Below are 24,137 nucleotides of genomic sequence, written 5' to 3'. Positions count from 1 at the left end.
TTTGGTCTTTATTTAGGAGTTTGGTGATGTTTTTGCGGCCAGAAATATGCCATAGGAATTTCACTTTTGTTTGGATCAATTAGTCTGTAGTCAGATTGGTTTCCTTATAGTTATTTTGCTTAAAGTAACAGTTTCTAAGAACCTGTAGACAACATTCAGTGAGGACTTCCTGTAGTTGGTACAGTGTATCAGATGCTTTCAAGGGAAACCATGGTTGGACACACAGATTTTGGAGTTATCTGAACTGAGTAAATAAATGACTGAATTTGTCAAATCAAAAAGTGTAGCAGAGAAAAGTCCATGGCCAAGGACGAAATTTTATTGCTATTTCTTCCTTTCTAGATAGTATATGGTTGCACTATATTATAAATTTAAACATACTCAATTAATCAAGTAGTTTCTTTAAGAGGAATTTGGAGCTACTGGAAACCAATTTGGATTATATAGATTCTGTAGTCATACAACAGTGCTACAAATACTTTAAACTGAAAGGCAGTTCCAAGTTCGATAATGATGTGGGTTAAAATATTATTACTTGGGGCTGTATCTTTGCTTTGTGAAGTTAATTTAAAATGAAAATCACTTATATACCCATTTTTATTGACTTAAGAAAAGCATGCATAATTGAGGTATAATTTCAGATGAGTTTTAAAGAAAAAATTATGTTTAATATACATATTTTAAATAATAGTCACAATGATACAATGACATACAGAAAAGTTGCAAGCCTATTAAGAATCAGAGGAGAAGTTGTGAAAGCACGTAAGTGATATGTGTATTTAAGTTAACAGCAAAGGGGTGGATTTTGATTATGAAGGCGAGGTTATCCTGAAACCTCTCATCCTGCAGGGAGGGCTCCAGGAGAGTCAAAGTGCCCAGGTTCTTTTAAGGCCTAAGCTTGAAACTGCCCTACTGCCACTTCCACAGCATTTGATTGGCCAAAGCAAGTCTGATTTAAGAGGTTGGGAAACGGATTCTATCTGTTGATGGGAGGAGGTGCAAAGTCACATTTCAAAGAATGTTTATATATACAGGGATGAAAATTTTGGCCAATTTCATGTACATCTACAACATGAAGATCCTATTAAAGAAAAAAAAATAGAAAGAGATGAAAAACACATTGATTAGTGTCTCCCAAACTTTAATATGAAAAAAAACTATTTTGGATATTTATTAAAATTCAAATCCCTGGGCCGTATCCCATAATATAGTAGTAGGTCTAGTTTTCTAGAATCTTAAACAAAGCTATTCATCTCCCTAGTGATTTTGATAGAGCTGGACTAATGACTTTCCAGTGATGGAGAGAAAGAATTTTATACTGGAGAAATGAAGAGTGAGTTATTACAGAAAAAAATAGTTAAGCAGGTGAAAACTGTTCAAAATATCCCCTCCATTCATTACTACAGATTGAGTATTCCTTATCCAAAATGCTTACCACCAGAAATGTTTCTGGACTCCAGATGTTTTTGGATTTTGGCATATAAAAATATTTGTGAAGCCATCCTACCATCAAGATAATGGAAGCATTGTCACCTAAAGAGTTCCTTCTCACACTTTTCTAACTGCTTCCTTCTGGCTCTTCTTGGATCCACTGACCTACTTTCTATCACAACAGATTAGTCTGCATTTTTTAGAAGTTTACATATGTATGCAATCAATGGTATGTATTCTTTACTCTCTGGCTTCTTTAATGTATGATTATATTGAGGCTTACGCATGTTGTTGTATGTATCAATAGTTCATTCCTCTTTATTACTGTGTAGTATCTCATTGTGTGGATATACCACAATTGATGTATTCATTCACCTTTTGATGGATATTTGTTTTATTTAAAGTTTTTTGCTTCTATAAAAAATCACATATAGGTTTTTGTGTAAAGAAGTTCTCATTTACCTTGGTTTAACACCTAAGAGTAAGATTGCTGGGCCATCGGTATGCATACCTTTCTAAGAAACCACCAAACTGTTTTCCAAAGTGGTTGCACCATTCTACATTTTCATCATCTGGGAGTGAGAGTCCCAGGTGCTGCACATCCTTGTCAACATTTGGTATGGTCAGTCTTTTTAATTTTAGACATTCTGCTCAGTGTATCTTCTTATTGTGACTTTAGTATACGTTTCCCTGATAATTAATGATGATGAGCACTTTTTAAGGTCCAGAATTTCTAGATATATATTTTATTTGGCTAAGTACTTATTCAGATCTTTTGCCCATTTTTTAAAATTAGGCATGCTTTTAAATTGTGTTTTGTTTCCTAGATTTTTAAGTATTCTTTATATATTCCAGATATAAGGCTTTTTTCAGATATGTGGGGTTTTTTTGTTTGTTTGTTTGAGACAATGTCTTGTGCTGTTACCAAGGCTGGAGTGCAGTGGTGTGATTTTGGCTCCTTCTGTTATTGCAAAATAACAAATATTAATTTTGATGAAGTTCAATTTATCATTTTTAAAATTTTGTGGCTCATGATTTTGATATCATATCTCAGAAATATTTGCTTAATCTGAGAACATGAAGTTTCTATCTTTGCTTCCAATAGTTTTATATTTTCGAGTAGTATGTTTTAAGTCTATATTTCATTTTAAGTTAATATTTGTGTATGGTGTGAGGTATGTATCAAAGTTTTTGTTATTCCATTGTTTTGTTTTGTTTTGTGCTATGGTTTGACTGTGTCCCTCAAATTTCATGTTTTGGAAACGTAATCCCCAAATTTGTGTGTTGATTGAGGGTGAGGCCATTGGGAGGCAATTAGGATTGCATAAGGTCATGGAGGTGGGGCCCACATGATGGGACCGGTGGCTTTGCAAAAAGAAGGAGACCTGAGCTGATACACACACTCTCACTATCATGCCTTGTGTGATGCCCTCCGCCATGTTATCATGCACTAAGAAGGCCCTCACCAGTTGCCAGAGACACACTCTTACACCTCACAGATCCCATAAATGTAAAAATAGTATTTTGAAATAGATACTCACTATGGTATTCTGTTGGAGCAACAGAAAACAAAGTAAGATATTTTACTTTGTTTTTTATTTTCTTTTGGCATAATTTTATTAACTCATTTAGTATTATTTGTTGAAAGATTATCCTTTATCCACTAAATTGCCTTTGTACTTTTGTTGAAAATCACTTGGCATATGTGAAGATGTGTTTTTGAGTTCTGTACCATTAACTAATTTGTGTATCTTTATGCCAATATCTCATTATTTTGATTAATACAGTTTCTAGTTTGCTGAGAGTTTAAATTGGAAATGACAATGAGATTTCATCCAATGCTTTTTATGAATATTTTCAGGGTATATACATACTCTTTAAAATTTAAACTCTTGTTGTGGTGCAATGCATTAATTAATTTTCAAATTTTGAACCATTGTACTCTGGAGAAAAAAATGCAAATGATACTCTTCCATTAGCAAAGAATTACTTTAGTGAAATATGGTTAATTGTGTTCGTATAACTGAAGGTCAGCAGGGTGTGTGCCTACCTCATACTATTTAAAGTAAATTTGAGAGCGTTTTGAATACTTTTGACTTTGCTTTATTATTTATAGCAACTAAGTACTAAAAATGCAGATCAACATGGTTAAGAAGTTTGCTATCTGAAACAATAATTTTGAATAGATGTATATGTACATATTTATAAATATATTTTCTATTCAATCTAGTTAAAATTACAGTTGTTGTTTGATACCCTACAAAGAATTTCATTAATTATCCCTAAAATTTTTGTAACACAGATTCAATTTGGGCAATATGTTTCATAGTTCGGCTAAAGACAAATACAGAAATTATAATTAGGAGGCTTAATCAACTGTGGCAAAGTACAAATGAGGCAAAACCATAGTACATTTATTTCATTATCTAAATTTGCAAACTTTGCCTCAATGTTTAAAGAAAAACAACCCAATTAAATCAGACAAAGGATAAACAGACTTCTCAGCAGAGATACTTCAGCTGAGCTAGTATAATATGCTGTCCATTATAGTCTCTTACAGATATTGATTTCATTATTCTGTTCTACTGTTTGTAACTGAGTTAGAAAAATATAATTCAGCATGTTATACTCTCTGTAAAGAAATATTTTTTCATTCCATTTGTGTCCTCCAGATAATGCAATAGTATGTCTATTATAAGAGTCTTTTATTATTTTTGTTACTTCTTTTTAAAAAAGACCTCATCAATTAATAGTTAATCATAATTGATTTATACATCTGAGAAAACAGAAGTGGTTAATTGGAATGTTGGCATATGGCACAACAAAGTTTCACTATCATTTATGTAGCCATTATAAAATGATGTTTTGATTGTTAGACTTACAAACTTAAAAAATGCAATTGATGTGTGTGAGAATGGTAAAATGAGGGTTTCATTAAAAAATTAATGTGAATTATTTTAATAAATTATCCTTTTCTTCAGAAAGATTTTCATACACCTTATTAAGTAGTTTAATCAGGAAATATGATTACAGAGCAACTACAATTCAGAAAATTAGGTGAGTGCTCAGGTTCTTGATGGGTTAGGGTAGATGATTTGAAACCTTCTCAGAATCAGGGTCCTGACTCAGGAGAGGGGGCAAGCAGGAAGCAGAAAGAAGGGGCAGGCCCTGAGCATCCTATACCCTTGGCTGAGACACGTTTTCTTCTCATTCCTTCCAGGTCTGCTAAAATGTTAACCTATCGCCCAACAGAGCTCTTTTGTAGACTAGTAATTCTATCTAAGCTCTCACTGGTAATTGAATGCAGAATTAGAATAGACAAGAAAAAGTCAATATTTGCAAAGAATAGCAGTGATATGCTAATTAATATTGGGTCATATCTGAGGATATTTACGGGAATGAGTTTTGGGGTGGCTCAACTAAGGAAATGTGAACATATTTTAGATGAGAACAGGTGCTTTCATAAGTGTTCTAATCACAAAGGCTACATTCAATGTGTTAGTTCTAATGAGTGTGAATCATAACAATGGTCTAAGTTGTTATGTAAACTTAAACCTATTATTGAACCATGTGAAAGCAGATTATCCATCAGAAATCTACTGCTCCGATATAGAAGCAGGAATTCAAAGGCTTCAGGGCATGGAAAGACAGAACAGGTCCCATTTTGAGTATGGCATGCATCTCCTAATGATGACCATTGAGAGGACCCCAAAGAACTTCCTCTTACCAAAAATTTAAGAAATCATTTGTTATTTGTTAAAAGAAATCCATCCTCTTTCCCATGGAAATGCAGACAGGAGACAACGTTACTTGAAGAAAGCTCTCTGGTCTCCAAAAGAGCAGGACCCTTCTGAGCATTCTGCTAAATGCCCTGTGAGTTGTAAGGTGTTCCCTCTGGCTGATGGGAATGGGAATTAATCTGGATACTGTTGGCTCAAATCTTTTTGGCTGTTTCCTTCCCCACTCTCAGAGCTTCCTCATATACCTGTGCTGAACAGTGCTGTCCTAAACACTCCTGAGATCCCTTCTGCAGGTCTGGAGAGCTGTTTCTCCGTGCAGCTCTCCCCTCTCCCATCCGCTGCCCTGGGAACTCTAGTGGATCTGGTCTCCCTGGACTCTCCAGAAAGTCTCCATCCCTTCCACTTGTGCTCTCCGTTCCTGCCCTGTGGTCTGGAAACTCTCAAAGCAATAAACTAGAGCACTCAAAGGACACACCTCATTTGCTTCTCATTTGTAAGAGCTCACATTCCTTCATTGCCTGATGTGCAGTGTCTTGAAACCTGTTTCATATATTTTATCAAGTGTTTTTTTAGTTGTTTCAGATGGGAGTGTCAGTTGGTCCCTATTACTCTATCTCAGAAGCCGAAGTCTCCATGGTTTACTTAAAAGTGTGTTAACTTCCAACTATATGGAATTGTCCAGATACCTTTCTGTTATTGGTTCCTAGTTTAATTACCTTTTTTGTCTCTGAACACCTTCTATGATTTCCCTTATTTTAAATTGCTAAGGTTTAAAAGTTTGTTTTGTGGCCCAGTTTATGGAATATTGTCTATCTTAGTGAACTTTCCATGTACATTGCAAAGATTGTGTATTCTGCTGTTGTTGGCTGGACTGTTCTGTGAATCTCAGTATATTAGTCAGGGTTCTCCAGAGAAACAGAACCAATAGGAGATAGTTATATACATAGTTGGATCACATAATTGTGGAGCTGACATGTCTGAAATTCACAGGGCCGGCTGCAGGCTGGAAGTTCTGGCAAGAGCTAATATTGTAGTTTGGGAGGCACAATTCCTACCAGTTCCAGGGGCTTTCAACTAATTGGATAGGGCCCATCTACGTTATGGAAGATAATTTGCTTTACCCGAAGTCTACTGGTTTAAATGTTAATCAATCTAAGATCTGCCTTCATAGCAATATCTACACTGGTATTTGACCAACATCTGGGTATCATCACCTAGCCGAATAGACACATAAAATTAACCATCACTGTTAGCAGTGGAAGAGATCCAAGTTACCCAAAGTTAACTGTGGTGTATCTGTGCCAGCTGGCAACAACTCCAGTCCTTGACTCCTCAGAAGAAAGAATTCAACTGAGGGGCATAAAGCAGAAGAAGAGACTGTGGCAAGTTTCAGGGCAGGAATGAAAATGTACTAAAAGGCTTTAGAACAGTCAGGAAAGGAAAGAAAAGAAGCAAAGTACAACTTGAAAGTACAAGAGGGCAAGCTGTGCTCTTGGTTGCTCAAGGGCCAGGCAGGCAACTTGAGAAGTCAGTGCGTAGCCTGATCTCTTGACTTGGGCTTCTATAGGTTGGCATAATTCCAGGATCTTATTGGGAAGCTGCTGATCAGTTTCGGCTGTTTTCTATCTATTAGGAGACTGCCCTTCTCTCGTGCCAGCCATGACCAATTATTACTTTAGAGAAACAGTTAACAATTGTCTGACCATCACCTGATGGTCGCCCAACACTCCTGGTGTGCGTGTTGTGGGGAGCCCTCTCCTGCCCTGCTCCAGGCTACCTACTGTAACATCACAATCAGGTCCAGTTGGCCTATGATGTTCATGACTGCTAAATGCTTGCTAATTTTCTGTCTTTTTGTCCTATCAATTACTGATAGAGAAAAGCCTCCAAATATAATTGTAGCTTTGAATATTTCTTCTTCAGTTTTATTATTTTTACTTCATGTGTTTTGAACTTCTGTTTTAGGGACATACACTGAGGACATTTATGGTTTTTGGTGAACTTATTTTTTTATCATTTTAAAATGCTCCTCCCTCGTAATTTTCCTTATTCTGAAATTTGCTTTGATGTTAAAATTATGGTAGCAGTTTTCTTACGATTTGTGTTTGTATCACTATCTTTTTATATTCTTTTATTTTTAATCTATTCGAACCATTGTATTTAAAGTGATTGTATTGGAGATAGCATATAATTAATTTTTGCCCCATCTCATAATTCCTGTATTTTAATAGGTGTAATTTTTGATGTTGTTAGATTTATGCCTACCATTTTATTGTTGGTTTTATGTTTGTCTGCTCTGTTCTTTTTGGTTTTGTTTTGCCTTTCTGTTGAATTATTTAATATAGTCATTATGCCATTATAATTTATATATTGCTTTTGCCTATTTCTCTTCATACTATTTTTAAGGCTGTCTTTGTGATGATCATCCCCTTTAACAGTTGAATAAAAGCTAATATTTTACCACCTTTAAGAAAAGCCGTAGGACATCCCAATTGGGGTCTCCACCTACCCTTGCTGGTATTCTCCCTGACGGAGGCTTCAAACCTCCCTGGGACAGGGCTCCCACAAGGAGAGACAAACCACCATCTTTGCTATGTTCCAGCAACTTAGCCATCTGGCCTTTGGGCTTTGGAGTGTTCGAGGTGACCTATGGGCTGAAGAGGACCCTCAGCACAGACAGTTTTTCTACAAAAATAATGGCCAGACTGCTTTTTTAAATGGGTCCCCGATCCCATTCCTCCTCACTGGGTGGGACCTCCCAACCAGAGTCTCTAGGTACCTCCTACAGGTGCATTCAGCCTGGCAACAGGTCTGTACTTCCCTGGGACAGAGCTTCCAGAGGGAGGGGCAGGCTGCCATCTTTGTTGTTTCACAGCCTTCACCATTGATACTTCCAGGTACTGGAAAACTTGAGGTGATTAGGGACTGGAGTGGGGCCCCAGCATACCACAGCAGCCCTGCAGAAAAGTGAACAGACTGTTAAATGGATGCCCTTTCCCATATCTCCTTACTGGGCAGGTTCTCCAGCCCTGGGCCTGTAGCCATCCCCCTCCCAGAGCTATTGAGCCAGTAGCAGCTCAACAACTCCCTAGACAGAGCCCCCAGGGTCAGCTGAAAGCTTGTCTATCACGTCTCTGTAGTGGCATTGCCCTTGCCACCCTCAGACTAATGAAGAAGCAAAGACTCTAAGGGTCTTATCCACACTGCCAACAAGCTGCAGTCTACCTGAGGAGAGGAGGCCAGTTCATCTCCCATGGGGCTCCCACATACCTCACTGCTTGTCATTAGACAGGACACCCTCGGTTTGAGCTCATATTCAAGGCCCTCCATTCTGGGCTGATTGCACTGAACAATTGTGGACCTGCATCTCTCTGGGGTGGAGCCTCCAGGAGGCAGACAAAAGACCCTTGGCCACAACTACTAATAAGGTACCTTCCTCTGTGCCTGCTTCTGTTCCTTGGGGAAGAAATATAAACACTGAGATTTCCCCAGAGCTGCAGTGGGCAGCCCGGGAGTGCCAAGCCATGATCTAAAGCCAGCACTCAAGGGGGAGAGGAACCCATATTTTCAGAACATTGAGAGGGAACACAGCTGCAACTGTGAGAACACAGTACAGGAGATGAGGATGAAATAGCCAGAATAAAAAAGAATCCGACAGATCTGACAGAGCTAAATAACACGAGAATTTCACAATGCCATAACAAGCATTAACAGCAGAATAAACCAAGCTGAGGAAAGAATCTCAGAACTTGAAGACTGGCTCTCTGAAATAAGACAGTCAGAAAAAAGTAAAGAAAAAAGAATAAAAAGGAATGAACAAAATCTCCAAGAAGTATGGGATTATGAGAAGAGAGCTTTCCATTATTGGTATCCCTGAAAGGGATGGGAAGAAAGCAAATAACTTGGAAAACATATTTTAGGATATCTTCCATGAAAACTTTCCCAACCTTTCTAGGGAGGCCCACAGTCAAATTCAGGGAGTACAGAGAACCCCCGCAAATTATCCCCAAGATACATAATCATCAGATTTTGCAAGGTCAAAATGAAAGAAAGAATGTTAAAGGCAGCTAGAGAGAAAGAGTAGGTCACCTACAAAAGGAACCCAATCAGGCTAACAGAGGACCTCTCAGCTGAAACCCTACAAGCCAGAAGATATTAGGGGCCTATATTCAACACTCCTAAAGCAAAAAATATTCAACCCAAAATTTCATATCTAGTGGGCCAGGCATGGGGGTTCACACTTGTAATCCCAGTACTTCGGGATTGTGGTGTACCACTTGAGATCAGGAGTTTGAGACCAGCCTGGCCAACATGGTGAAACCTTGTCTCTACTAAAAATACAGAAAATAGCCAGGCATGGTGGTGGGTATCTGTAATCCCAGCAGCTCTGGAGGCTGAGGCAGGAGAATTCCTTGAACCCAGGAGACAGAGGTTGAAGTGAGCTGAGATCATACCACTGCATTCCAGCCTGGGTTACAGAGTGACACTCCATCTCAAAAAAAAAAAAAAAATCATATCCAGCCAAACCAAGTGAAGGAGAAAATAAGATTCATTTCAGATATGCATTTGTTGAAGGAGTTTATTACCACCAGACCTACCTTACAAGAGATCTTGAAAGGAGCACTCAATATAGAAAGGAAAGCCTGCTACCAGTTAATACAAAAACACACTTAAACACACAGTGCCACTATAAAGCAACCACACAAAAAGCAACCCCACAAACAAGCCAATATAATAACCAGCTAACAACAAAATGACAGGATCAAATCTACACATATCAATACTAACCTTGAATATAAATGACATAAATGTCCCACATAAAAGTCATGGAATGGCAAGCTGGATAAAAAAAAAAAACAAGACCCAGGCCAGGCTGTGGCTCACGCCTGTAATCCCAGCACTTTGGGAGGCCGAGGTGGGTGGATCACCTGAGGTCAGGAGTTCGAGACCAGCCTGGCCAACAAGGCAAAACCCCATCTCTACTAAAAACACAAAAATTAGCTGAGTGTGGTGGCTGACACTTGTAATCCCAACTACGTAGGAGGCTGATGCAAGAGAATTGCTTGAACTGGGGAGGCAGAGGTTGCAGCGAGCTGAGATTGTGCCACTGCACTCCAGCCTGGGCAAGAGTGAGACTCTGTCTCAAAAAAGAAGAGAGAGAAAAAAAAAAGAAAGAAAAGAATTATCTAGAAGCATCAATTGTAAGAAGAGACTAGAGGTGAGTGGAGCAACAAGACTCCCGTAATAGTGAAAATGGGAATTATGACAATTAAAGAGTAGTTGCAGCATCACTACAAACAGGAAGGAAAGACCTGCTTGATAATTGCATTCAGGAAGAATCAAAGACAACTGCAAAACAGCGAATCTAGGTGACTTACAGAGTAAAGAAGCCATTAATCGCTTTGAAAGATGAAGGAGACATGAGAGGTTCACTTTGAATATATTGTTTGACGGTTGGCAGGTTATGTCACTCCGCATATTCCACAGACATTAGAGAAAGCGTACCTTATCTGGAGACAAGATTTGACTGGATAAATAGGACGGGCCCATCTATGTAATAAAACTATTTTAGAATGTAGGAAAAGATAAAATATCAAAGGAATATGTGGAGATAAAAAAATGGCTCCTGGAATCAGTAATGTGCTGGTTTTCAGGAGATAAAAAATTATTAACTGGGGTATATCCTAGTGAACTGACAAAGATACGTTGTTTTAAATATATAAAAACTATTAAGAAACTATATTTTTAATACCAAAAGCAGTAAAGCAGATACTAATTAGCTTTGTATTTAGGAAAACTACTGATGCATTTGAGACTAAAATTCTAATCTGTTACATCAACATACATGAGTTTCTAAAGTTTTCCTGTTTTTTTTTCTCCCCAGGGGAATCTTTCCGTGTAGGCCATATTAAATCCTCAGTTGTGTCCAGGATTCCTGTGTCAGAAAAAAACAACAGCTCACCATCTTCAGCTCACTTAGGAAGGGTCTGCCCTTCTCAGCTATGTTATTTTGTCTAGTTATTGATTCCAAAATTTTCTGATTCCTTAAATATATGTGTGTGTATATATGTGTGTGTGTGTGTGTGTGTATATATATATATATATATATATATATATATCCCACCCAGTTGTCTTAGAAGTGATTAGATCATCTATACTCCGCCTGGAGGGTGCCTTAAGTTTTGAAAACTGTTTTCCATAGATCAGGGTGACTGATGAAATGCTTTTCTGCCACAGGTTAGGCTTCAGTTTATATCATACACAAAAATAAAGCAAAAATATATATATGAAGTAACTGTTTCGAGGCACATTGTGATGTTTCAGATAGGTGAAACACAGCCAGCTGCATAATCACCCCAGGTCTTGACTGGGAACCCTTTTCAGAGAACAGCATAGGAAGAGTCACTGAACAGGACAAAACAATCGCATTGAGCCAACGAAGGAAAAATCAGAATTCCTGGCTGCTTACTTGACTAGGATTTTCCAGAAACAAGGCCGTGTAGAAATGTGGCATCCAGAAGTCTGCATATGGATCCCTCGCGATTCACCTGCCGCAGCTCTGAGACTGCACATGTGCAGTGTGTGACTCTGCGAGGCCTACAATAGAGTGCTGTGGAGACGAAAGTTCTGCAGAGGCAGCAGAGGTCTTCAGAGCCAGGAAACAAGGAGGTTCCGGCTTACCGCAAGCGAAGAGACCTCATTGATCACCTTGGACTTGCCACTAAGATTGCAGAATACTCCCACATTAGGAGTCAAGACCATGACCTAGAGTAAAAGACAGACCTTAGGACAAAAGACTAAACTTAAGTAAACTAGACCTAAAAGAAGTAACTCCAAACCTGACAGAATGGAATGGATCAATACATAATTTAAATTAAAGGAAAAAAAATTAACAAATCTTTACAAAGAAGTAAACATCATCCAGAACTGATACAACATATCATTCACAGTATCTAGAAAGCAATCATACAACTGCCAGACTTGTAAGAAAGAGTGAAAATATGACGCATCATCAAGAAATACAGTAGCCAATAGCGGCCACAAGATAACCCACATAGTAAAATTGTCAGTGACAGAATTTACACATATATGTAAATTCTCTATATATTCTCTCTCTATATAAATTTTATATGTATACATTATATATGTAAATTATCTATATTATGTATATATAAGTATATAAATATTACATATGTATATGTATAATATCTGAAATGAAAAGCTCATAATGGACTTAAGCAGAATTTGAAGGCTGCTAAATAAAGAGTGATTTATTTCTACGATAGGTAAACATAAATCATTCAATCTGAAGAAAGAAAACTGTTGAAAAAACACACATTTCAACATTAGCTTTTGGAACAGTGTCAAGCATTCCATATAAGAAGTAATTGGAGTCCTTATAAGAGAGTAGAGAAAAAGTACTGAAGTAACAAGAGTTGAAGAAATACGGATGAGAATATTCTAATTTGGTTAAAAAAACCCATCAACATGCAGACCCAAGAGCTCAGCAAAACTCAAGCAGGTTAAATACAAAGCAAGTCGTGCCTACATCCAAATCAAACTGCTGAAAATCAGACAACAAGAGCAAATCTTAAAAGCAGACAGAAAAAGACACTTTACACTGGACAACACTGATAATAATTTCCCTGGTGTGGCTTTGGAAATAAAGGCCTCCAGAAGGAGTGGAGGAATATGGTTAAAGTGTTAGAAGGAAAGAAAATGTAAATCCCATGTTCTACATCCAGCAGAAGAATCTTTTAAAAATCATTAAAGAAACAACAGCAGAGAGTTTTCATTCCCAATTTACCTGCACTATAGAAAATGTTAATAGGAGCTCTTCTTGAGATGAAATGACACCAGGTAGCAACTCGGATGCATAGGAAGGAATAAGAAACAGCATATAAAATAAGTACGTGGATAAATGTGAAAGACACCTTTTTTCTTTTTAATTTCTTTAATTGCCAATTAACTGTAAAAAGATGATGTAATTTTGTTGTGGAATTTATAATACTTCTAGATGTAAAACATATGACAATAACATAAAGGGCACGATACATGTGAAAGAAATTTTGCTATTACATACTTATCATATAATATTAATTCCAAGTAGTTTACAAGAAGTGATAATGAATTGTTTAATCCTTAGATTGAGAATTAGAGACTAGTTCAAAAGCTCAGAAGCAATTAGGAAATAAATTGAAACATAAAAATATATTCAATTAGCCAAAGGGACTACCGAAAACAGATGAGATATGCAGGAAACAAATAGCAAGGTAGTAGATTTAAACCCAACTATATATAATTTATTACATCAAATGTAAACCTACTAAAAATTACATATGAAAGAAGATTGGCTGGGTAAATATTAAAACTCAGTTATATACAATCTAGCGGAATACAGTAAATGTAAAGACATGTTGCAAGTAAAGGGATAAATATGAATATATACAGGTTAAACTCATAATTATAATGTGCATTCTAATATCAGACAAAGTAGTCTATAAGATGAGGAATGATACCATAGATAAAAATGAGAAAATAAGGCCAGGTGTGGTGGCTCACACCTGTAATCACAGCACTTTGGGAGCCCAAAGTGGACCACTTGAGCCTGGGAGTTTAAGATCAACCTGGGCAACATGGTGAGACACCATCTCTACAAGAAATAAAAATTAGCCAGGCATGTTGGCACAAACCTACGGGCCCCGCTACTCCAAAGGCTGAGCTGGGAGGATGGCTTGACTCCGGAGGATCGAGCCTGCAGTGAGCCATGATCGTGCCACTGTACTCCAGCCTGGGTGACAGAGGGAGACCCCATCTCAAATAAATAAATAAATGAAAATCAGATGTTTTATAAAGATAAAGGGGTCATCAGGATATCATAAGAATTTTTAGTGTGTATGAAGACGGTTCTTCAGAACGTAAATCAAAACAAAAACAAAAATTTTAAAAAAGAATAAAAGGGAGAAACATATGAAATGAAACCTTTCCTGGATATTTTAAATTTCTATATCTATAATTGCTGGAATACATAGATGAAATAAATCAGCAGAAATATAAAAGATCTGAGCAATACTACTAAGCAAATTGATCTAACTTTCAAATATAAAAGATGATTCAAAATGACTGAAGTATACATATTCTCTTGCTGTACACATAAAAAACACTGAAATAGATTGTATGGTGATCTATAAAATAAGTTTCAATACATTTTAAAATGATATTGTATGCAAAACGTTCTTTGATCACAATTTACTTGTTAAAAATCAATAGCAATAAGATATGTAGAAAATCTACAAATATTTGATCAATTTAAACAATACACTTCTGAATGACAAATGCCTAGTTTGCTCTCTGATATCTTCAAATTGTTTTTTTCTGCCAAATTTTATTTAGCTTTTATAGTTGTTTTCAGATAGAAATCTCATCTAATAGAAAATATTTCACCATATGAATATGTTCATTGGCTTGATTTAATTATTCTACATTGTATACATGTATCAAAACATCACGTGATACCCCATATTGTTATTATTTTTAAAAATTTATTTATTTTTTTGAGATGGAGTTTCACTCTTGTTGCCCAGGCTGCAGTGCAATGGCGCAATCTCGGCTCATCGCAACCTCTACCTCCTGGGTTCAAGCGATTCTCCTGCTTTGACTTCCCTAGTAGCTGGGATTGCAGGCATGCACCACCACACTCAGCTAATTTTTTGTATTTTAGTAGTGGTGGGGTTTCTCCATGTTGGTCAAGCTGGTCTCGAATTCTCGACCTCAGGTGAGCCGCCTGCCTAGGCCTCCCAAAGAGCTGGTATTACAAGCATAAGCCACCGTGCCCAGCCTATTATTTTTAATTAGCAAACTATAATTTGCTATTTAAAATAAATAAAATAAAACACTAATTGTCTACCCTAAATTAAACCACACATGTAAAACACTACTTTGCCTGCGATTTATCATAGACCCTCACTCATACTTCATAGACGGTAAATTATTCCTATTTATCTAAATCATTTGGAGTGGTGGCTTGGCCATTACCAAAGGAAACATAAGGCACAGAAAGAACAAACTTGTAGGACACAATGATTTGCACAAAAGTCACCACAAAGGGATACTGATTTTGACTACAACCTGTCCTTAGTGTGTTCCCATGCATTGATGCCCATCCTCGGAAAATGTGGATTCAGAAGAATGTTTAGGTTATCATACCAGCTGCAATCATCTAAGAAAGAGTTTGTAGTACTCATGAAATTTCAACTTCATAGACTTAATAAAATATTCTTTACAATCCAGTTCCATTCCCTTTGGATCTCATCCCTGACCCACTATTAAAATCTATTCCAAATCTCTCTCTAGAAATTTGTCCAAGGAGGAGAAAGAGATCTTTTACTTCACTGCTAATTATAGATTATCTTTGGTAAATCATTGATTTTCTATTATCATTAGCATGAGAAGGAGGCCTAAAAGAGGCAATTGGCAATGTGGCTTTATGCAGTTCAGTCTCAGACCCTCTACGCTGATTCTTGAATGCATGAAATGCAAGCCCACTGCAGTCTCCCCACCTTATCTTATTTGATTGTCGTAGTGTTGCCCTTGACTTGATGGGTGCAGCATACTTGATCTTTATCAACTAAATCTAATATCTTTCCCTTCTTCAGTACATAGAGTTTCCTTCTCATCAATAGCACCAAAGAGGAAGCATACTTTGTAAGTCTTTGGATCCCACACAGAGACCTAGCACATAGTAGATGGTCTCACATAAAATCACTTTTGAACATTTACTATATACTGGGTTTTTGAACAGAAATTTTCACCAAAGCTCAGAATACCTATATACATATAAAATAAAATGATTGATGCAAACACAAAAATACTCCATCAAAAGCAAAATCAGGAAGTCCAGCATATTTTCCAAAATCCTGAAATTGTAAAACCATAGAATGATTTAGATGCTTAAACCATATAAAGAATGATGACTATATTTAATTATATATTTGATTCTCCTACGTTTTCCTTTGTGAAATCATTAGGTTCTAAAAACTCTGTAGAAAAGTGATTTCAGCTTTATATTTACATTGGTAACTCAAGGTTAAAAATGCATTTCCACATTTGTAATATCTACAGAACCTGTGACTATAGAGAGCTACTGCCTCCTCTAACAATAAATAAAACAGTGATATGTTGAGTAGTATCTGTCAGATTGCAATTGTAAGACAGCCTCCTTGAAATTAACTTACTCTCATGGACATCTGATTAATTTATTTGCTCCTATTTCTTCTGCAATACTATTAAATACTGTCTTTAGTGTTTAATAATTCATTACCAGCTGCTCAGAAGCTATTGATTAAAAATTGGATTTGGGCGTTACCCCATGAAAACCAAAGGTATGTTCAGATATCTTAATATGTAAAATAACATATGTTCATAAATTCTAGACTCTTCAAATTGGCTATCCTGTTTCTTGAAGCAAAAGTATACTGAGATAATGTTAATTATGATTATTATAATTATGACTAAATGTGAGAAAAAGATGAGCTAAATTGTTGTTATATCTATACAACAGACCCAAGAGAATCAATTAATTAATGTATTTCAAAATAAATTGGAGAAATTATTATAACTTGTAGAAGCATATTGCAAAGTTTTACATATTCTCATGTAATGTTATTCACTGCATGTGTATGTGTAATTATGAGGACAGAAATCATATGTTTTTTTTCATCATTAACTACCCAGCCACCCTGGACAACCAAGCTGGAAAATACTTAGAAATATTTGTTGGATGAATGAATGAATGAGCAGAAAAGCTTCAGAGTTGTTTGAATGCCCAGCCAGAGAAGGTCTGGACACTGAGACCCTGCACCTTTATGCTTGCAGAGGGGCCCACATTTTCCTAGAAAGTGATAGGACTTCAGTTGTGCTGAGAGACTGCAAAGCTCCCCAGTCCTGCACCAGGCAACAGATGCCCCCATAAGAGCTGTCTCTACCTCTGCTTCTCACTGCCAGGCCAATTACAAGAGTTCAATCCCAGCATAACTGAGGAAGGTTCTGAGCCTGATAAAAAGGGTGGAGATTATACATCTCAAGGGCTGCAAGATTATCTAGCATGCACTGGCAGAAGCCAAACTCCTGTGATTGGAATTTGAGTGCACCTGACCAGAGGTCAGACTATAAGACAGATAAGCAATAATACACTGACACAGAGATACTGTTTTCAGAGTGCATGCTTTAATACACTGGTAAGAAGCCCAGGAAATGAAGCAAACGCACTGTTGGAGTTACCTGTACAAGTCTGGAATAAATGGCGGCCAACTCTCAGTGAAGTACAAATGCTTGAGTTGCCCCAACAGACAGTAGAGGATGAGTAAAGAGGCAGAGGGAAATGTGCATGCTGGAATGGATATATATATACACATATATAGTACACAAGGCCAGAAGGTCCTTCAGAGGTTTATGTTCTAAGGCAAGGTCCAAAAGACACACCATTCAGCAAGGCCATAGGGAAGGCACTGGAAACAGAGGAATCAGGTGCATTAAATTCAGAGGGACCTCACCTGTGCAAGCTGAAGATAAGAGAGATGAGGCAATCACAGAGCTGGGCTCATTAATATCCAGAGGCAGGTGGTGATGGTACTTACCTACCGGAAGCTAAGAGTTCTCATTACCACAGTGACTGGCAAGTTCTGGAGGTGCAGCCAAGGGGCTTGGCCCACAAAGAGCCGTGGTGGTTCATAGAGAATGGTGTTCCTTGGGGAAGAATAGATCAGCAGCTAACAAGGAAGAACAGAACAGCAACAGGCTGAGGGTGGTCACTTCATCAACTCTGCTTCTTAGACCCCCCAGATACTTCACGGATGGGCTTCAGTACATCCCTAACCTAGTCTTTAATGTTATTCAAGTATTATATGTCAACATACACTTAGAAGGGTTAAGGCATGAGGGCCCTTCATGAGGTTGTATCAAAGAAGTACATAACCACAAAAATGAGCAGTAGTTAATGAATATTTCACTAACAAACCTAATACTGAAAGTGATACTAATGCTATTAAGCTAATAGTGAAAAACTGGAATTTTTCGAATTCTGTGCCTTATACCAAAAAATAACATAAGGTTATGTTTGGCTATTATTATTGATTAATGCTTTTTCAGGAGGTGCGAGTCAAGAAATTGAAAATACTAATGCTTTTCAGGAGGTTCTAGTCAAGAAATTGAAAATACATCTTAAAGAGGAATAACTATCCTTTATAAGTAAGAGACAAATGTAATACAGGTGACAGAAGAAGTATAATTATTATTTGAAGATGATGTGAAACTATCTGAAATATTCACGAGAATTAACTGGTAAAAACAATGAGAAGGTTTAGTAAGTCAGCCAGATAATATACACTTGCCTTTTATAGACTTTATATTTTTATCGTGGCTACTTTTCTAATTCAGATAATCTTAACTCAAATAAACATATTTGTTAGAATTATTATGAGTCTTTCACCTGTTATCACTTTCTAACTTGCTATTTAACTTTTTATTCTGGGTAAATATTAAACATTAATAAATACTACTTTGGTATGTATTAAGCTAATCAAATGTAATAGTATATTTGTTCTCCTTTGAATTCTTATTATTATAAATACCACATGATGATTAATTTGTGACTTCCTAGAATAAATTAATTGGATTAATCTAGAATAAATTAATTATTCAATTTATTGCTGGTTCTACTTATTTTAAGTAAGAGTGAGTTGAAATATTCTTTATCTTAACAATATTTTTCCAATTTCAGTATCATTATTATGATGGCTATATAAAACAATTTGCTATTTTCAATTTTTGCTCTTGGCCAATTTTTTTTTTTTTTTTTTTTTTTTTACGACTGAGTCTCACTCGGTCACCCAGGCTGGAGTGCAGGGTGCCACCCAGGCTGGAGTGCAGGGGTGTGATCTCGGCTTACTGCAAGCTCTGCCCCCACTGGGCTCAAGTGATTCTCTTGCTTCAGCCTCCCACGTAGCTGGGATTACATAGGCGCCCACCACCACGACCAGCTCATTTTTATATTTGTAGTGGAGACAGGGTTTTGTCATGCTGGTCAGGCTGGTTTCGAACTCCTGACCTCAGGTGATCCGCCCACTTTGGCCTCCCAAAGTGCTGGGATTGCAGGTGTGAGCCACTGCACCTGGCCCTCTTGGCTGAATTTTAACGTGCATCAGATTCACATAAAATGCTTGTCAAGAATGTAGATTTCAGTACCCAGACACTTTATGTTAGTAGGTCTTAACTGAGCAATAGGACTCTCCACTTTTAGTCAACAAACTTGCAAATTTGATGTAGGTAAGTCAGAGACCACATTTAGAGAGACAGCGAATGATGTGATATGGTTTAAGGAATGTTTTAAATTTAAATTGGAGAGTTTTCTTTGAGACTGTTTAGGTATGAGAGTTCTCTAAAGGGTGTCGGAACAATAACTCCATATCTCTCTTATTCATATGTGTGTCTTCACAAGGCAATTTTGGTAATTTTTACTAATAATTCTTTAATTCATTCAGGCCTTCAATTATACTAACATAGAGGTACACAGTATTCTCTCATGCTTCTACTTATGTCTCTGACTAGCTTTCCCCTGATGGTCCTAAGTTTGTGCGTATGTACTTTTTCTCTCTTTTACCATAGGCTAGTTAGTGGTTTAATAAAGTCCATGGTTCTTTTTATTAAAAAAAAAAAAAAGAAACTACTACATATATTTATCCTTTCTTCAGTTACTTCAGATAATGCTAGGATCCGGTTAAAAATCATGCTGTATTTTTCCTTTACCTGGTGTATAATAAGAAAAGCTAAAAGAGGAACATTTTGAATTACATTTAGTGTATATCCCTATTCATCTCTAACATATGTGACCTATACCAGAAAAGCATATTAAAATATTGTCAAAACATTTCAACGTTAGAGTCTAAACAAATAGCTGAAAAAAACTCCAGAAACAATGATTTCTCTAATCCTGGACTCCAATTTAAACAAACAGGGTTATATTTAATTTTTCCTCTGTGACAATAGAAGCATAATCTCTAAGGTGCTAAATTCCATTACCTTTATTTATATATTTCAGACTATTATTCAATATCTCACTTTGAAATTATACAAATGGATTTACCTTTAGCAAACTATTTTTCATCTTACCCTACTTTGTCAGTAAACAATAGTTCGAAATTTTTTAATTTGCTATACTTGTGTATAACTTGTTAGGATTTGGAGTTACATGAAATGTCTAATTTGATATAGGTATTTGACAAAGAAAACTTTCTACAGAACATTCAGGTCGAAAAGTGCTCGCAGGAGACAGTGAGCCAGAATGTAACCGCTTACAACCTGCAATAAAAATCACAACCTCGCATTAAGTAATCAGGAGTCAGTGAATAGCTTTCAACATTTAGAGAGTGCCCGAACTGATTACCACATGTTAGGAAAACAGGTAAATAAACAAGGAGCCTGGGGACAGAGGTTCAAGTTTTCTTCTCTTCTGTGAACTAAGCTACACTAAGGCACTTCTGTTACATTATCAATGAATTTTATAAAACAGTACTTACTTCAATTACAGTGAAGAATTTTTAAAGGATGCATAAGAAAATAATTTAGCATATGGGTTAAATACCCTTAATTCAAATACTACTTACTGAGTACCTATTATGAACAAGACACTTCTGAAATGTGAGAGGAATACACCAGTAAACAAAACAGAAAAAAAAAAAAAAAAAAAACAAGGGCCGGGCGCGGTGGCTCACGCCTGTAATCCTAGCACTTTGGGAGGCCAAGGCAGGCAGATCACGAGGTCAGGAGATCAAGACCATCCTGGCCAACATGGTGAAACCCCACCTCTACTAAAAATACAAAAATTAGCTGGGCGTGGTGGTGCATGCCTGTAATCCCAGCTATTTGGGAGGCTGAGGCAGGAGAATCGCTTGAATTCGGGAGGCGGAGGTTGCAGTGAGCTGAGATCGTGCCACTGCACTCCAGCCTGGCGACAGAGCGTGACCCCATCTCAAAAAAACAAAGAAACAACAACAACAACAACAAAAGTATGGAGAATGTATTCTAATGGAACTGAAAAATTTATTATGCACACTAATATATTTGGATTTTATTTCTGCATCATATATTGTGCTATCTATTTACTGTGGGTTTTCTTTGCTTCTTTTGGTCTTTTCATTCTTTCTGCTGGATTATCAGGTTTCCTTTTCTTCCTTTATCTTCTCTCCACTGATGGAAAGTTTCCTGTTCTTTTAATGGTTCTCTGCACCTGATTGGAACACTCTATGTGCTGTATAACTTGACTTCCTCTTTACTACAGTGATTTTGTTTTTGTTTCTTGTCATGTCATGGACAATTTCTTTTTCTTGTTTTTGAGCAAATGTGTGTGTGTGTGCACGTGCATGTGTGTGTATGCGTGCGTGTGTGTGTCTGTGTGTGTGAAATAAACTCTTGTTTGCACATGTATTCAATCATGTGTCTTCACCCAGAAGTCTGAAAATGAGTCAGCATAAAATGGTCTTATTAAATACTGCTTAAATAATGTAACTCTCCTACTTAGAATATTTCAGTTGCTCTCTTTCTTGTATAAAATTACTTCTAAATTCCATAGTTTGGTCCCAGAGGCATTTCATATCATGACCTCTCTTTTAAACCTATCTCCCCTTTTTCTCAGTCTGTGATTACTTTACCTGAGCTACACAGCATCATCCTCCAATAACCTTCCAGCTTTTCCCCTCTACTCTTCTGCTTATGCCATTTTCTTTACTGACTATGCTCCTATACTGAAATTATTTCTTGGACTTGCTTAAATGCCATTTCCCTCCCATTTTCATGATTGCTCTGTATAGTTAAAGGATAAGTTAGATTCTCCTCTTTCTGAAATACTACCTAATAGTTTTCAGATACTTTCTGGAATTAATCAATCCTTGGCTAGTGTTGCAATTATTTGTATGTGTTGTTTATTAGGTTGTATTACGTAAGACAACTGTACGAGCTTGTTCTCGTACATACAGCTGCATGCTCCTTCCTCATTTCTATATAGCTTCCTTGTTTCCCCAGTTGCTTTATGTAAAGATGTTCAGTATAGTTAGAATGCAGAGTGTAAGTACCATAGCACTAGGGGAGGTCAAACAGATAAGTAGTGAAATGGTTGGCAAGAAGTTTATAATTTTTGTTAAGAAAATTGCAAACTCTTTGAAAGGTTAATACAGGAGTCATTCTCATATTTTAAAAAATTGCTGTGTCAAAAATTTGAGTAATGCAATGTTAGAGAAGCAGAAACTAGTTAAGTTGCAGTAATTTCTTGTCCACTGGAGTTATACAAGCAGAGGGCTGAGATGCCACCTGGGATGATTGCTCTTATGTCCCCAGTACCCAGAACAATGCATAAAACATTCAAGATGTTAATATTTTTGAATGACTACTGTAAATAAAAATCATGTTTGCTTTTTCCACAATTCCAGCAATGAAGATGGGCAAAAAGATGATATTGATAGGCAATTAAATGTAAAAATTGATAGAACTTTGCAATTGATTGGGTGTATAAGTTTGCAAGAGGAAAAGTTTAAAGGTGAGGTCTTAATTTTTGATTTGGGCAACTTGTTATATATGCTGTGAAGTGACAGAAAATACTCATAGATAGAAACAAGAAGTCAGTTTTATACAGTTCGATGTAGTGCCTGAGAGACAATCCACTCAAGTGAACAGAGATAGCTGATGTTGAATAAAATTAACAAGAAAGGTAGGATAACTCTGAGGAACATGTGGTGTTATGGAAACCAAGGGATAACTGTGGCTTGAGAAGGAAGGAATAATCAACTATTATGTATTTCAAATTCTGTTAAGGGAACAAATAATAAATTTTAAAAGATATTCTTTAGATTTTTCTAATTCATACAGAATTCCTGACTGGGTGAGAGAATTTTAATGCTGGTAGCATTTTGGAGATTAAAAGCCAAATTTATGGTAGATTGAGGAGCTAATGGAAGGTGAAAGACTGAAAATTTTGTGCATTGTGTGTGTGTGTTTGTGTGTGGGTGCATATGTGACAATTTGGATGTGAATAGAGGGATAAGATGGGAAAAGCCTCAAGTCACCTGGTGGTTTGCTGGAAAGCAAACAGTAAAGAGAAAAGGCTTACAAGTGATAGAACATAGATTGAATAAAAAATGAAAATGAGAGAAAATGAAATACAGAATGTAAATGGAAAAAATAAGCCTTCAACAATAGAAAAGTCTAGATTACTTAGAACAGATTTATGGACTGAATTGTGTTCCCCCAAAATTTATATGTTGGAAGTCCTAAACCCCCAATACCGCCAAATGTGGCTGTATTTGGAGACAGGGCTTTTAAGGATGTGATTAAGTTACAATGAGACCTTTCAGGTTGGCCCTGATCCAATGTGACTAGTAGCCTTATGAGAAGACATACGGAGACCAGGTACAGTGGCTGGTGCCTGTGATCCCAGTACTTTGGGAGGCCAGCATGGGAGGATCCCTTGAGTCTAGGAGTTCATGACCAGCCTGGGCAATGTAGCAATACCCCATCTCTACAAATAATGTAGTAAAAAAATAAGCCAGGCATGGTGGTGCATACCTGTGGTCCTACCTAGTTGGTAGACTGAGGTGGGAGGATCACTTGAGACTGGGAGGTTGAGGCAGCAGTAAGCCACGATCACACGACAGTACTCCAACCTGGGCAACAGAGTGAGACCCCATCTCAAAAAACAAAGAAGAAAACAAAACAAAAGAGAAGACATAAAAGAAAAGAAAGAAAAAGAAAAAAGGAAAAGAGAGAAAAAGAAAAGAAAGAAAAAATAAAAGAAAAAAATAAAAGAAAAAAGAAACAAAAAGAAAAGAAACGAAAAGAAAAAATATAGGGCTAGTGTGCACAAAGGGACAAGCATACGCAGAGGCAGCAGCAACAGGGCAGCCACAGGGCAGCCATCTGCAA

This window comes from Macaca thibetana, chromosome 4 (genome assembly GCF_024542745.1).
Source record: "Macaca thibetana thibetana isolate TM-01 chromosome 4, ASM2454274v1, whole genome shotgun sequence".
NCBI classification, from domain to species: domain Eukaryota; kingdom Metazoa; phylum Chordata; class Mammalia; order Primates; family Cercopithecidae; genus Macaca; species Macaca thibetana.
Note: the sequence above shows the minus strand (reverse complement) of the source record.